This window comes from Sphaerodactylus townsendi, linkage group LG04 (genome assembly GCF_021028975.2).
Source record: "Sphaerodactylus townsendi isolate TG3544 linkage group LG04, MPM_Stown_v2.3, whole genome shotgun sequence".
NCBI classification, from domain to species: Eukaryota; Metazoa; Chordata; class Lepidosauria; order Squamata; family Sphaerodactylidae; genus Sphaerodactylus; species Sphaerodactylus townsendi.
Genome location: NC_059428.1, coordinates 44,409,374 through 44,426,607, shown reverse-complemented (window position 1 = coordinate 44,426,607; position 17,234 = coordinate 44,409,374). Strand labels below are relative to the sequence as shown.

At 40.4% G+C, this 17,234-nt stretch overlaps 1 long non-coding RNA gene across 1 annotated transcript in view; it reads left to right on the top strand.

Annotated features, from left to right (window-relative positions):
- The window catches only part of LOC125432138, a 59,165-nt gene extending 52,210 nt beyond the window's left edge, over positions 1 to 6,955 (top strand). The window contains exon 3 of the long non-coding RNA XR_007244407.1: positions 5,412 to 6,955. This is a non-coding gene — a long non-coding RNA (uncharacterized LOC125432138). The remainder of the gene's footprint in view (positions 1 to 5,411) is intronic.
- Positions 6,956 to 17,234: the final 10,279 nt, after the last annotated feature.

Below are 17,234 nucleotides of genomic sequence, written 5' to 3'. Positions count from 1 at the left end.
AGACCCTTGCTTTGGTGCTGCCCCATCACCTGCAGGAGGGCTTCACAGCAGTCCGGGGAGACTGTCCCTCTATCAAGGAGCCTTCCGTTGGGCTTATGGACTTATGCCACCTGAAAGTGGTATTAGCTCAAATCCCCAGGGTCAGCATACCAGTTGGCAAAGACTGGGAGGAAGCCAACCAAAGTTGGCTCCACCTCCTGTGCAGCCCTGGAATTCCTCAATCATGCTGGCAGTTTTCTGCTCTGGTGGGTGTGGGCAGTTTCCAAGTTGGGAGCTGTGCAAATCTGTGGTGCCTGGGCACTTGAGAAGGTTACCCCTCCACTGACACAGTTGCCTTTTGTACAAGCAGAGTGGGCACCCATGTTAGTTCAGGATTCAAACTGGTGTGATTTCTCAGGTTACTGTGTTTAAGTACCATTACTTTCAACTGGGAATCTACTGGAGAATCTAGGGCATCTGTTTATAAAGATAATGACCCAAATTTGCAAAGAACCTAGTTCTCCCTCTAATCTAATCCCCCCTCCCAAATTTCAAACAACTTGGACCAAGGAATTCACTTTCATAGATCTCTGAAGTAGGATCCCCCTGGAATAGGCACAGTTCTCTTCACTGATTGCTACTTAGGGGAGGGGGTGGTGCCAGCCCCGGCATTAAAAAAACACAGTTTATATTAATTTAATTTTCTACTCTTACGACTGACAGTAAAAACACCTTTTTTTCTTTCTGCTGAAAACTGTATTTTCTAGTTTTCCTTTGTTGTGGTCTGTTCTTTGTTCCCTTTTACAAAGTCAGGAAGGAAGGCCATTTTGGCAACAGCAAGAATGTCTGTTTTTCAACTAAATGACACTAAAGTTGCAGCAAAGATAGTGCTATCCATTATTTTTTTAAATCCAAGTTTCAAGAAAACTGGATCATCATCTGAGAATGGGGTCCACTCCCATCTAAAGGATAATATTCTTCTATCTCAGTCTGATGTCTTCCAAACTTGAGGTCCTCAATCTCTATGATAGCAAAAGAGCTGGCAGTATAGGAAGTGGGAACTGCTCTGGTAGGTCCCTGAAGTTTTTGTCCACTCACCTCTCTCCCCTCAGTTAGGCAAACCTAACCTCTCCTGGCCTCTAAATGCAGACATTTTGCCACAATTATGTTATTGTTGTGAAGACTCTAAGGAATATAACGGTGATGTAATAACTGGACTATAGTGAACATTCTAGAATATGCTTATGTGCATTTCTTGTGTCTTTGTAGCTGCCTTTTCCTGACCTATTAACCCAGATTGCTCAAATGTTGAAAAGGAGTTATAATAACTCTTTTCCTCCCCTCCTTGCCTCTTTTCTTATATTATTACAACAGGATGCAGACTCCCTTTAAATGGTAACTGCATAAGCCTATTTCCTTCATATGACATTCAAATTTGTGTGGTTGAAAATTATAGTTGTTTTCTTTGTAATCGATTCATACTGTTGCCTGTTCTTGACTATTTCACAGTCTTTTCCTGGAGAATGATTAGTCTCCCTTTCTTGTCTACAATTGAGTTGCTTCTTCATTGCTACCACTAAGTTTCTCTTGAGCTGGTAAGTTGGCTAGGTGTTGTGGAATTTCTGAGGACTCTAAACACAAGATGGTGCTTACAGGGATGCAGTTATGTTTCTTTCTTCTGCTCTGTTATTGTTTAACCAATTTTTTTGTTGCTTAAGATGTATTGCTGTGGTTAAGCTGAGGTCTGCATCTTCCCTTATGTACTGAAATATTTGTGTTTGACTGTACTTCTTATATGTCTGTATCAAAGATATTTGTACTACATAACATAAGGTGAAAACATTTGATTTTTCAATTCCACTTCTATGTCTTCTTCATTGGTAAGATTTTACTATAACAAATCTCCATATAAGAAAAAATGGATAAGGAGAAATCTTTTTTAGCAAATATATTAATCTTCAAAACAAAAATACTCCCTAAAAGACATCTCTGCTTTCTAGTGAAAAATGATACACTCCATGAAACTGAAAAATCAATGCCTCAATATATATTCTACTCATTACATGCAAGCCCATGTTCATTTGGTTGTTTCATCTGTGGTGATTTATTCTAGATTTTGTTCTGAATAGTTCCAAACTAATATTAGCATAATGCTTGATTTATTCCAACATGTATTATGATGAATGGAACAATAATAAACAGTTTAGCTTCTAGGAGAGACCTAATAGGAGATATCACTAAGATGCACAAGGAGTATGTATTGTATTTTCTTGTAAAAAATAATATAAGCAATTTAACACCAATACAACAGTTTAGAGATGCCAGACTTCCAGAGCTTCAGTTTAAAAATTATTATGTTTTTATCATGAGGGGTTAACTGGAGAGAGGGCTTACTAGTGTTTAGTTCCAGAATTGTTAAATGCTAAACCTGAGCAAAGCTAGTGAAAATATTGACAGAAAATGACAGATAATATGCAACATGACCTTTTTTTGGGTCACTGAATCATCCCAATCACACCAACTCTCAGACTGGCAAATATTTGAATGAAGGCTCTCCAAGGAATATCAGGGTAATGACACAGAGACAGGTAATGACAAACCACCTCTGAACATCTTTTGCCCTGGAAACCCTATGCAGTCACCATTGGTCATCTGTGACTTGATGGTAAAAAAATGATGAGGGTGGAATCAAAAGTTTGAACGGGAAGTTCATACTAGTTGGCATTGTGCATGCAGAAAACTTGGAGATCTCTTCAGGCACAGAGAAGACTCACTGTATCTTGTTCGACCCTTGGAACTGATGAGTTACATTGAACCTGTAAATTGGACAAATACCAGCAGACATCTATGAAAGATGGGGCTCAGGAGGGGAAAATTCTCCCACCTCCCAATACCCAAAGGCAATGAACGTTTTTAACATCTTTTAAGATCTTTTTTTTTCATGGCTGGTCAGCTTTGTGGGTTTGTGTGTGTGTGTGTGTGTTTCTCTTTAGTTGCCCCACCCTGTTCCACTTCAAAATAAATGTTTAACTGAACTGCCTTAGGGAACTGAGGTGATACCGCCTCCCTTCACTCTCTCTGGCCGTTTCCGCACAGGCAGAAAATGACGGCCTGGAGACAGTAAAAACGCCGTCTCCAGGCCGCCATTCGCACAGGGGGCGCAGCTGCAGCGTAGCCGTGCCGCCCTCGTGCCGCCCGCCCGGCCCAAAGCCAGCGTATTCCCAGAGCGCTGGGAAGCGCTCTTTTAGGGAATACGCCGCCGTGAAGCCACTGCCGAGCAAAAGGCAGCGGCTTCACGCCGCCTCCCCCGCCCGGCACTTACCTTGTCCCTGGGCCTCCGGCGCGTCGCCGAGGCCTGGGGACACGCCCCCTGGCCTGCGCCACTGGAGCAGGCTCCGCGGCGCCGGCATCCCGCCTCTTCCCGGGACCGTCCGTGTGGACGGTCCCAGCGTCCTTGGGTCGGCGCAAAATGCGCCGACCCAGCCGTTTCCGCTGCCGTGCGGAAACAGCCTCTCTCTCTCTCTCTCTCTCTCTCTCTCTCACTTCAGATAACCATGCAAGAAACCTTTTTAAAGTGTAATAAATAAATTAAAGAATTTTACTAACAACTTCAGGAGATTACATTAGAATCATAGAATTGGAAGAGACTCCAAGGGCCATCAAGTCCAACCCCCTGCAATGTAGTAACACCTAATCAAAGCACTCCTGACAAATGGCTAGTCAGCCTCTGTTTAAAAACTTCCAAAGAAGGAGACTCCACTACACTCCAAGGTAGTGCATTCCGCTGTCGAAAAGCCCTTACTGTCAGGAAGTTTTTCCTGATGTTTAGGTGGAATCTCTTTTCCTTCACCTTGAACGCATTACTCCTGGTCCTAGTCTCTGGAGCAGCAGAAAACAAGCTTGCTCCCTCACCTACATGACATCCCTTTAAATATCTAAGCATGGCTAGCATCCAGATTAGACTACTGAAACTTGCTTTATGCTGGGCTCCCTTGAGATTGACTAGGACAATCCAAGGCAGCTGCATGGGTCCTCACTGGGATTTCATGGTAGGAGCATATTTGTCCAGTGCTCCCCCAGTTGCACTGGCTACTAGGGAGTACCAAATCAGGTTCAAGGTCCTTGTTCTAACCTTCAAAGCCCTGAGAAGTCTAAAACCTTCATACCCTGTGAGACTGCCTCTCTAAATACACTCTCTAAATACACTGATCACTGCACTCTATGAATAACAACTGTTAATGATCCCTGGTCCAAAAGATATCCAGTCCTCGACCAGGGCCAGATCACTTTCATCTCTGGCCCTGGCCTGGTGGAATGCTCTATCAAATTAAACCCAGGTCCTGCAGCAACCTCAATTCTACAGGGCCTACAAAGCAGAACTATTCTGCCAGGGCTATGGTTGAGGCATTTCCTACATAACTGGTCTCCCTAACCATATTCCTTTTTCTTCCTTTCCCTTCTCTTTGTTCCTAACTTTTATTCATTCCTCTCAGTTAGAGTTGGTGCTACTGGAAGTATGATGTGAGTGGATTATGGCATTTTACTCTTGTTGAAAGATCTGTTGAAATGGTACTGTTGTAAGCTGCCCCAAGTCTATTATGGGAAAAAACAACCTATCAATCAAGTAATGGTGATGATAATGATAATTAATAATAATGTACATATAATTTCAACAATATTTTTCACTTTTCACCATTGTTCCTTCTTTACTTTTTTTAACTTTCCATCTATTTTAGAATTCTTTAATTGGTCGCTTATTCACAAAACTCAGTATCTTTGCCACTGTTGCATATTCTACTAATTTGTTTTCCAAATTCTCTTGGCTTGAATATTCTTTTGCCTTCTATTTTACATGTACCTCTCTGCTTCTATTATAATTTTTAACTCCAGCCTGACCTACACTATGACTCCAGCCATGGTTCTCAGGCATCCTAGGTTGGATGCAATATATGCCCAACAGATCTAACCCTTTGAAAAGCTGTGCAAATAGAATCATCTCTCACTTTTTAGATTCAGTAATGCTGGTGATATTTTACAGGTATTCTCATTGGTGGATTCCACACAGCAGAAATATAATGTCTTAAAGATGATATAAAAAGTATTTTGGGCAAGAACTCACACAACTGTCTTCCGCAAAATGAGTTTAGCCCATTATATTTATCTCAACCTGGGTTTTTCAAAGATAGCTATACTAGCAATCTTTTCTACCCAGCACTCCATTTCAGCTGGGAAAAAAGTTAATTTAAAGGGGGGGGGTGCTATTTTCAAAGGAATAATCTGTATTAGGAAGATTTCATGTCTTTGTGTTCTGCAAGCTGGCTATCAAAAAACAGGATGCTTTTCAGACTGGCAAATTAACTAGTCATGGTAAAAAGTAGTTGTATTGAACAGATAATTGACTATAGGTTCTTGGAATTAATTTTTTTTTGTAGCACAAGGAACACAAAAGACAAAAAAACCCTATTTTTCAAAGGCAACAATCATTTGGAGGCAATTGTACCTGGAATATACAGATAGTGTTGCTGGAAAATAGTTTCCCCATATCACTAATGTTCTGGAATTGAGAAATCAAAGAGAATAATACAGGAGGATTTGAAGAGGAAATGGAAATGCAGTTCCAGGTGAGGTTAAATGGAGTGGGGAAATCAAGAAAATGTGGAAAGTTCTGTCATTTTCAGATAATAGCAATGTCTAGCATCATATTAAAGCAAAACTGTATTGACTTCAGACTGCATTCTTGGTCAGAAGTCTGCCATTGTCATCAGGAACCATGCTGTCCACAACTAGTATTTACAGGTGGAATCACAACATTATCTGACTCTACACACAATTTATTTATTTAGTACATTTTCATCTCAACCTTCCTCCATGTAGCTCAGGACATTACATAGCATTCTGTCCTCTTGATCTGTCTTCACAACAACCTTGTGAGGTACTTTAGGATGAGAGAGAGTGGTGATTTTCACACAGCAGAAATAAAATGTCCTTCACTGACTGGCTCAAGGTCATCCAGCAGCTTCTACAAATCAGAGTCTAAAAGACAATGATTTCCAGCTAGAAATACTGATAGATCGTATATGAAAGCAAGACTTCTGGCATTCAGTTAGTCTGATGAATGTGGCTGAAATGTTCTGGTATCAGACACAAATGCATTTTATTGTAACAGCTATTAGCAGGAAAAGCTGAAAGTAGTAGCACTGTTGTTGCGAGTGGGATTTCTTTTTCTGAAATTAGATATAGCCATTTTCCTCTTCTTTTTTCTTTTTTCTCACTATCTTAAAAGAGGGATTCTCTTGCAATACATTTCTCTTGGAAAAGAAATCAGAGCACTCTTTGTAACTGCATGCCTTTGATATTATATACCACATGATGGTGCTCTAGCAAGAGGATGGGAAAATCTGGGTAAGACATTGCCTGCTTTTTTCAGAACCTCTCTTCCTGCCCCTTTACTCCTCCAATTTCTATTTGATCAAATGGGAGTGATTGAAAACATACTCCAAATTCCTAAAAATAGCAAAGAAACAGATTGTAGAATTTCAGGAAGAAACTAGACAAAGAGGTTATTGAAATCTTAAGGTATGGTCATGTATCCACTGAAGCTAAGCAGGTTGGGAGGCTGTACAGTACCTATATGGAAGACTGCTTTCAAACTACACTTTCAGTTCCACTAAATATAGAAAAAATAAATACACTAAGACAATAGACCTTGTTTTGGGATGGGATAACAAGGATGACTCCAGACCTCCTTCTCTTTGGACTTTATGGCACCAATCCACTAGGCCCAGTTGGCCATGGAGCCATATTTCTGAACAGTTACAAGCCAATCAGTGGATTGCATACTTCTCACTTTATGCATGTGTAACCCCCATGCCCAGAATGGGTTGGCCCAGAATGGGTTGACCCAGTAAGGGGTGGAGACTCAGAGCAGCAAGAGGCTGCAGGAGAGAGCTCTTTGGAGAAGACAAGGGTACCAGACTCGGACGTTGATTTCTATAAGCCCTTAACACCTTGTTAAGGTAATTGCAATATTGTTGGGAACTACTGGGAAGTAGTTGTTGTTTTTGCTATGTTGTAAATGTTGGAGTTTATTGTTTCAGGGTTTCTTTTTGTGGTTGTAATGGGTGAGAGTTCTCCTGGAGACCTTCATCATGTTGCAACCTGTTCATCAAGCCCTTGGAGTCTTCAGGAGCCAGCCAACTTGCAAAGAAGAATTTGGACTTGGCAATATCAGTAGACTGTAAATAGAAGGACTTGAAATGCAACCTGAACAGGACCTTGAATTGTAACATTAAATGTTGATGTTTTAAAAGTGTTAATTGTAAAGAAAAGTAAACCATTTTGTTGTTTAAAAATTGTTGTTGCAACTCATTCCAAGTACTGCCCCACAGAACCCACAAGCTGAGGTTGCACATGTTCACTTGAATATGAGATTTCAACTCCACATCAATATGAGATTTCAACTCCACATTTATCTAAGTATCAGTGCCAGGTTTAATTTGTAAAGGAAATGAATCTTGGCTCTTCCTTGCAAACAGATAAATATATGTCCACTGTAACATGTGAACAAGGCTAATGTGCCATCTTCAAAAAGGTAAAACTCTCTTACAACATAACCCCCCTTCAACAAACAAACAACCCTCACTTAGATTTCAGTGTCATATAGACATCAGATTATTTGACCTGTTTACAGAGGTGGAGTGAGGGAAAACTCCACATGGGGTGCGCACACACCCTGTGCCCCTTCCACAGCAGCGCCCACCATGCCCCCTCCATGCCCGCTCTGTGGCCTAGCCATGCCTCTGCCACTGCTCCACTGGGGCGTTGCGCCCCATCCCATTGGCGCTACGCCTCTGCCTGTTTATTCAGTGGTAAACCTGAAGGACAGAGAATGGGAAACAGGCCCCTCTTTGCATGGTCTCCGTACAGTGACATATAGAGGCAGACTGCAGAACATAAACAACAGTTCCAATACTGTTTTTAAAATCATCTGTTCCAAATGAAAATGCAACATGTTGGTCCTAGTTTGGGTAGATGGTTGAACACAGCTCTTTATGAAGGAATATAATGCTACAAAGCATTGTATGGCACAGATTTTATCATCTACATCCACATTTTCATTTCAGATAAGGTTATTCTCCTTGGTATTAAACCTAAATATATTTCCATTTTTTATCCACTTCTATCCAATTCTGCTAGATGTGAGCAAGAACAATTCAGTACAAGTAGGGTCTATTCAAGCTACAAAGTCCCACATTTGTACCATCAAGGAAGAAAAAAACCTGGAATGGCAAAAAGGAGACAATGAAGGCATACCCACCACCCCTTTTAGATTGAAAAGTGAGCAGTGAACTATCAGATTTATGTATATGCTACATTATTGATGGGGAAAATAATTGTGTATTGACTATTCAGATTAAATTCCATCACTGATAGATGGATGAACCATGAATTTCATTGTTTTCTTATTTTCACACTCCAAAGAGTTTATGCTCTGATCAGATTGCAGAACATTTACATGTAGTCCCCACATTAGCACTAATGGAAGTCAGACATGCCAATCTTCTCAATAAATTCCAACTAAGTCATGTGTGCATGATCAATCCTACATGCTGGGACCATTACCAGGCCCTCAGAGGCAACCCTAGGCTGTTGATGGTAACTGAAAATTGAGCTCTTTCCTCACAGGAGAAAAGCATGCTGCTTTCTCACCATATTCCTTGACTGTTGTTTCTGGTGAATTTGTTGCATATGTTCACAAATCACATAACACTAATGGATGAATCATCCTTATCAAAGCACATCTTTGGAATCTATTAAACAGCAGAATTTCTGGCTAGAATTTCCAAGATACATTTCTCCTAATATTAATATATTGCTGTACACAAAAATTATTCTGTGCTTTTAAACGTTAACAAGAGCTCCATTTTATCATTTCAACATACATGCTTTTTTCATTAATCATTCATTGCCATACTATAGTTCTGTAGTTGGTTTTCATTTTTTCTGCATATATTTAATGAGACAAATTCATCATAAGGAAGTAGGAAATGGGGCAAAATCTAAGACTCACAGATGCAGTCTTCCAAAACATAACCCAAAATAAAACAAAGAATTTCACTCTGAAATAGGGGTGCTGTAAAACAATTGCAAGATTTATCATCTAGCATACATTAGTTGTACAATAGGGCTGAAAAATCATCCAGGACAGGGTCATGTATTGAAGTACATTCCACAAGATCTTTAAACCCTTAATAAAGTAGATTATATAAACCAGATTACTGTACACTAAAGTAACTAACAAATTACAATGGGAGTGGGCAGGATTTCAAAAGCGATCCAGCAGCAAACTGGATCAGGTTTTGTGCATAGGAACCAGATCAACAAAAGACCTACATATCTGCCCTTGTTAAGTGGCTGTAAGGTGCGACAATCTTATGCTCCTCTGGATGTTCCTGGCAATGATAATTTTTTGTGCCATCCTGTCTGGTTGCAGCAAACAGCACATCTATTTATAGATCTTCTATTCAAACATGTACAAGTACTAGAGTGCTAGTTAGCAGAAATGAGCAAAAGTCCAGTAATGCCTTAAAGGTTAACAACATTTCTGAGTGGCACTCCTCCTAAGGGAGTCAGTTTGTATGGTGACCGTGTTGCTGAACATGGCAGCAGTGGTCAGGGGTGCCTTTCACCAGCTTGAACTGGTGGGCTAGCTGCTGCATTTCCTGAGTGAAAAAGATCTAGTCACATTGCTGTATGATCTGGTAACATCTAGATTAGATTAGTGCTCTATATGGGGCTGCCTACTGGTATAAAATGCTGCAGCCATAATGTTGACTGGACTAGATCACTCCATCTGTAGTCTTGCTCCATCTGTATTGTCTCCCAATTTGTTTCTTATTCATTTTGAGGCCAGCATACTTTAAGGACAACCTTCTCCCATATAAACGTACCTATTCACTGCAGCTGTCTTTGGAGGTTTAATGCTAGACAGGTGGCAACTCAAGAAAGGGCCTTCTCAGTCACAGCGCTGAAACTTTCAAACATCTTCCTCATGGAGACAGATCTGCCTCCTTCTTTCACTGGTTTCCACCAGAACTTTTTGTTGAGTTTGGCACACCCCTAGTAAAACTCTTGGCCTTGCTCCTTGGATGTATGCTGCATGCTGCATGTTTGCATGTTTATATGTTTTATTTCACTGTTAAAATTTATATATACATTTTAAATGTTATTTTAATATTTAAATGTTTTAATCTGATGTTTACTCCCTTGGGAGACCCATTTTGGTTTAAAGGTGGCATTATTTTAAATAAATAACGAGTAGTGGTGTTTTTAAAAAATTGTGTCCTTCTAGGGCTTATGTAAATGAAGTTTCATAGAAATTGAATATCAGTAAGGGTTTAGCAACTTATATCCAAACCAAATAATCCTAGAGAGTCTAGATAGTAATCCAAGTAGTCCTAGACAGTTTTATAGTGTAGATATGTAGATATTATTGCTGCAATTTGGACAGAACAAACTGTAGCTCATTTTAACCCAACAACTTTCCCTAGTATTCCACAGTGTAATGGAATTATACATTAAAAATATCAGATATTTTCACAAGGGATAAAACAATGTGACTGTTTTATTGAAACATTTTGCTTTTAAATGTGTGATGTTTTATATATGAAATTTTATGTGAAAAATAACAATTTTATACTGGTGATAATTCCAATCTAATAGGCAATTTAATTCCAAAGATCTATGACTATTTTTTGGCCTTTTCTCCTGGGAATATGACCCCAAATCAAAGGGTGATGGTGGTTATGGCAGATCAAGCCTGCTTTGACCTGCAAGCTCTATTCCACCCAGCCCTCTCCTAAGGGTTCCCGACCCCTCCTCAAAGGGCTTGTCTCTCTCTCTCTCGGGCAGGGGTCTGCAACCTTTGGCTCTCCAGATGTTCATGAACTACAATTCCCATCAGTCTCTGCCAGCATGGCCAATTGGTCCCCCCCCAAACCCCCAAACTGATGTTTAAGATGTTCACTATGTTTGAAACAAATCTGCTACAAACATTCAAGCTGGCCATAATAGTTTGATTGTTACCAGGATTGCACTGGTTAGCATTATGTATTAATGTAATATTCCTCCAATTAATGTAATATTCCTCCATTGTCACCCACCTGTAGATAGTAACACACAGGAACATCCTCTCAGTACTGCATAGGATGGTCTCAGGTCTTTCCTGCTTGATCTCACCATTGTCTCATCATTTCTGTTACTGACTGTATCAACTTGGATACTCAGAATTCCAACCTGAATGCTTACTGACTGCATTTCTGATCCTATTCTGCCACAGGGAATTAATAGAATAGACTGTGAAGGACCAGACAGGATATAGATGACAGGTATCATAATGGTAAAAGTGGATTTCAGGGTTTTATGTGGGAAATGCTGGGTTAGTTTATTATAAAGGAAGAGGTCAATTGGAGTTGACTAGAAATGGTGTCTTGTCAGAACTATCTGATAGTGTTCACTGAAGTGGTACCCAACAAACATAGTGGAGTGGCAGATTAAATTTCTGACAGAGCTTTTCATAAGAAATTAATGACTGTAATATGTGTTAAAGTAATAGCAGGACTATAACCTCGATAAGAAAATGACTGCAATGCAGTTTAATGAGGGTACAGTAAATGGTGGTTTGTATGCATTTCGATAGAAGAGAAAATGTGACTGACAAAATACAACATTGAACTCATTTGTATTTAATGTTTACTGCACACACAGTTGGGAGATGAGAATATGATGACACTTACATGACTCTGCAGAACAAAATCACCTTAGCTAAACAGGCTATAACAGTACTGAAAATAAAGCAACCAGTGCAATGTTGTAGTGTATGATATTTCAGACACATCAAATGGATGGAGAAAATTTTCCCTAGCCAAGATGTTGCCTCTAGGAAGAAAAAAATGTCTGAAAATAAAAGACAAAATGAATGACATGACTGTGTGCTAATAAAAATGTTTAATTGCTTGTTGATTTAGCTAATTTAGTGCTAATCAAAAATATTTTTACACCAATTGAAACACTGAAACATTTCAGCTGGGATGTAAATAGAATTTTATTCAGTTTTAGTCTTGGCTTTGGCTTATTCTGTTCATTAGAAAAATATTTGGATCCTTTAACACTCGCATATCACATATTGTTATATTCCGTGATGTCATTGGAAAACATATTCATGTCTCTAATTTCCCATTCACCAATTGAGAAGAATTCTCAGAGACTGTATCCCTCACCAGTGGCGGGGGTCAAATAATTTAACAACTGGTTGTTTACAAGCACCATTTTAACAACTGGTTCTGCCGAAGTGGTGCAAACCTGCTGAATTCCACCACTCCCTCCTCACCCAAGAGATCTTCCCTCCCAAATTCCAGGCAGATAAGACAAGATGTCATAATTTTACAAACTTGCTACATAGAGGAGAAAACACTAGCTTCATACCACTGAGCACTTCATGCAGCAAAATGAGACAGAAAGCATGTGTTCTCTTCTCCCAGGATTTCAGGTATTCTGGGATATATGATTTCCTTCTTCACTCCCTTCTCACAATCCCATGACATGAAATATTTGCCTCCCCTGATCCATGTTTTTCTCACAAAAAATTTGCACTGATTATCCCACCCACGGTGTCCACTCTTTATTTTTCTTTATAAATAAATATATAATATATTGTCGAAGGCTTTCACGGCCGGAATCACTTGGGGGTTGTGTGGTTTCCAAGCTGTATGGCCGTGTTCTAGCAGCATTCTCTCCTGACGTTTTGCCTGCATCTGTGGCTCGCAACACCCGAGTGGCGCAAAGCCACTGTTTCTAAACCTCGCTCCCTGGGCGAGGTTTTTCAGGAACAGCGGCTTCCAACCGCTGCCGTGTGAATGGCAGCAGCTGGAAGGCACCATTCCCCCCTTTCCCAAATGCCTTGCCTTCCCTCCGACCTTCCAGCGGGTCACCCAGGCCTGGGGACACGCCCCTCTTGCCCTGCGACTCCAGAGCTGTCGTGCAGGGCAGGGGGCGTGTCCCCTGGCCTGGGCGACGCGCAGGAAGATCGGAGGGAATGTAAGGCATTCGGGCAATGGCATAGCCTCTGCGCAGGCTGCGCCGTCTTCCCTGCCCCTACTGGGACCGTTCGTGCGAACGGTCCGGGGGTGTGGGTGCATCAGCATCATGTACGCCGACGCACCCCCCGATTGTGGCCATGCGGAAACAGCCTCTCTCTGGAGGCTCTTTGCTCACACAGAGCTTGGACACGCTTTGACTTGCTCACACAGAGCTTTTACTCATTTGGTCTTTTCACTCAGAAACCTTAACACATTCTACCATGCTCACACAGAGATTTAACTTTTACAGAGGGCTGCTTTTGAAAACTGTTTGAAATATTCTTTTTGTCTAAAATTTAGCAATCCTGTTGCTGTAAGCGGTTAGATATTGGGATCATGTCACTCCTGTACTAAATGAAAGTCTTTCTCAAACCAATAGTGTGGAACATCAGTGTCACTGAAAAAACAGGGTTGACATTATTATGTGACAGACATATGGTCTATGATCTGGTTGGATGGTGTTCTTGTCAGGCACACATCTACTGTTGGGCTACCATTAAAAAGGCACAGTGAAATGTCAAATGCTTCCTTAATTTTATTGTTTCTTTAAAATGTCTGTATTTACTACCAATGGACATCACTTGATGTTTCTGCTTCTGACAGCCATCTTACCCCCACCTTCCTAATGACTAAAACAATGCAAAGAGAAATAAGCTTTAAGAGATATTGCTGGGATGCAAGTGCTGTGTTTAACAAATAGCTACATGTTCTGACTGAAAATACATAAAAATTAAGTGCGCATATGAGCCTTCCTCTTCATGTACAACACTTAAGTGATCTAAGGCATGCCTTCTTTATATGGACTAGACTTGGTCAGAGGTAACCAGCTTATACTCACAGAGGCTGCTTCCGCATGGGCCAAAAACAGCAGTGTGAAAATGGTGTAAAAGGGTTTAAAACGGTGTAAAAGGGTTTATACTGTTTTCACACCGTTTTCATACCGCTGTTTTTGGCCCATGCGGAAGCAGCCTTACATTCAGGAACAACTCAGTCATAACCTCTGAGCCACAATTCTTTCTTTACTATCTGCCCACAGTCACTAAAGTAATGGTTTCCTACTAGAATGTTTCAGAACTGTACATCAGCATGCCACATGTCAATTTATCTGCTCTTTCCAGACAGTAAGGAAACAGTGGGTACCAGGGGCTTAGCCAAATACTGTCAGCATGCTTTCTTTGTAGCTCAGATACTCTTTCAAATTCCTTATATGGATATACTTTTATAGTTCAGATGTTTAAAACATTGGTCAGATAAACGAATGGTATTACTAGAATAATCATTTAATATATTCTATTCTGTTTTAAAAAAACAAGCAATATTTCATAACAAAAAGTATGGATGATTGAAATAGCCAACTTGGATCTTGGTTCTATAACTTCTGAATTTATCTATATTCCATTAAATTACCAATGTTATTTTTCCCCTCAATGCAATACTTAAATTAATAGTCTTTACAATACCTTTTCAATTTTGTGTTTATTGCAAGAGACCCATGCAATGGTGAAATCAGGAACAAATGCCCATAATCTTTCAAAGTTTAGGATGAATGTTAGTATTGGTATTGAGTGTTGGTATAAATTTGAAGGTTTATTTGTAGATGCCATTTCCATAGGTACATTAGTATAACCAGTGAGGGTATAGCAGACAAAGCTTTAGATTTGGCCAGGAAAGTCCCAGATTCAAATCCTCATTCAGCTATGGAGGTAATTGAGAAAGTATTCATAATTAGGTCTATGCATGAACCTTCTTGTGTCTATTTCATGGAACTTGCTCCCAGAAGAGTGTTTTCAGGATTTGGGTCACTTTCTTTTAGACTAATTTAATTGTGTATTGAGTAATTCTTATATTACAGTCAATGCATGCACAGCTGAAAATGTGATACGAACAGTTGTGTATTGAGCTATTAGTATTTCCACAATTGAGAGGGTGACATTAGCTGGAGTGTTTTATTTCAGTGAGTGTATGCGTAGTTCCTTTCTCTCAGGTTGATGTATTCTGTAGAAGCTGTCTGTGTAAATAAACCTTGCTTTTGTCTTACTGCTCGCCTGATGATTGAGACATAACACAAACCACAGTACCCAGGTACTGATCCCTGGTTTCATTTATAAATGTATCTTGACCCTTTGTTACAAACAGATGTATGCACATACAGGCAGGATGTAGGAGTATTCCCTGTAACATCTGATCAGGGCTTTACTCCAGATGGGATAGTAGATGATCAAACAAACTCTCAGTAGTGCATTGATTTTAAAGTTCTATTAGTATAAAATTTTACAATTGCCTAATATAAAACAAGCACTAGCAGACACTCAGATCTAATAACCCTGGAAAGACAGTGGCCTGTACCCATTTTTTGCACTTTTCCCTCTTCTTGCTTCTTTCTCCTAAACCTGGGATGACTTGCAGTGAGTGGCACAGTGGATAGGTGCCCATGCATGATCATTTACCTTGTATCTCTCTTTTACAAATAACACCTTTCACAGAAAATGGCAAAGCTGTAGCAGGACTAATAGTGTAATAAAAATCATTTATTCTAGGACTGCCTAGAAGTATTGATTTCAAACAACAATTAAAATCTTGAATTTTGCCTTTAAAGTGCCTTTGAATGGTTCTGAATATCAAATAAGATGCAGGAAGAAAACCAACTCAAAATATTCCTTAAAGAGATAGTAACTCATTTGGTGACTATGCAGCAATCATTGGGCACTACCCATCTGAATTTTAAGGTAACTGGCACTGTTTGTTTCATAGGACAAGTCATTTATAAGTTTAAAAATGCTTAAAGTTGGATCATCATGAATCTTCAGGAAATCTAGAAGATTAAAGAGATCTTCCTACAATCTTGACCAACAGATACTTCCAGAGGATATACTCCATGTGAGGATCATACATTTGGCATCAAATTGTCCAAAACTATTCCATTTCTGCCCAAATATTCAGAGGGAGAACCTATTTTCAGAGCACTCCCCAGAATGCCTCTGTATGTGGATCTTTCTCTTCTTTGTTCCCCTTACCTTAGCATCTTGGATTTCCCACCAGCACTGCCTTTATGCTAAGCACAAACCAAGTGGTTCCTTGGATTTGACTGCACATTTATCACATGGTTCCTTTGGACTCTTACAACTGAGAATCTGGTGTGTCCTGTTAATTGCACTGTCAGATCCCAGATTTTGCTAACATCTCTTAACAGCAGCCAGTAAAACCCTTCTTTTCCCCAGGCATTATTCCTTCATTTCATTTGTCCTGTGGTGTACATAAGTAAGTGCTATCAAGTTGCCACTGATTTATAGTGTATAGTTCTGATATGCCATTTGTTTGGTATTTATACATTAAAAGGTTTGCCAATTTATAGGTGGGGCTTGGGGGGTCTTCCAGAATTACACTTGATCCCCAGACTTCAGAGGTCAGTTTCCCTGGAGCAAATGGATGCTTTGGAGGGTAGACTCTATGGCATTGTACCCCATTGAGGTCTATATCCCCCGTCTCCATCTCCAATCTCTGGGAGTTTTCCAACATGGATCTGGCAACCCTACTCCCCACCCCCACCCCCTGCTCATGGCCAAAGAGGACCAGACAACCCTGCCTAGAGAAAATGGCTGCTTTGCAGGGTGAAGTGTAGGGCATCCCATCCTTACTGACTTCCCTCCCTTCTCCAGTCTTTGCCTTCTTTGGGCACTGGCCCTAAATCTCCAAAAAAAATTTCCAAGCCAGAGATGGTAAGCCTAAGTCTACATAATTTATATGCATAACAAGCATATAATGCATATTTACTGATGTGCAGTTTATGTTGTCGAATACTTTAACTGGAGAAAAAAAAAGTGTCATACCAAAAATCATATTCAAGTAAAGAATGATTGGTTCTGCTTGCACAACTGAAACAGGATGAAGCATCAGTGATGAGCCATCCCAAGTTAGACCTCTGGATGAGAACTTGCCTTATTATGCCTTTCCCTATAAGTTTTGCCCTATAAGTCTTGCACATCAGCCAACTGGTGCTCCTAATCACTGTGGCCCATTCCACACGGGCCTCCGGGCACCCTCACACCGGCAGGAATTCTGCCGGTGGAAGGGTGGGGGCCGTTCGCACGCGAGCATGCGAGCGGCCCCCGCAGAGGCCGG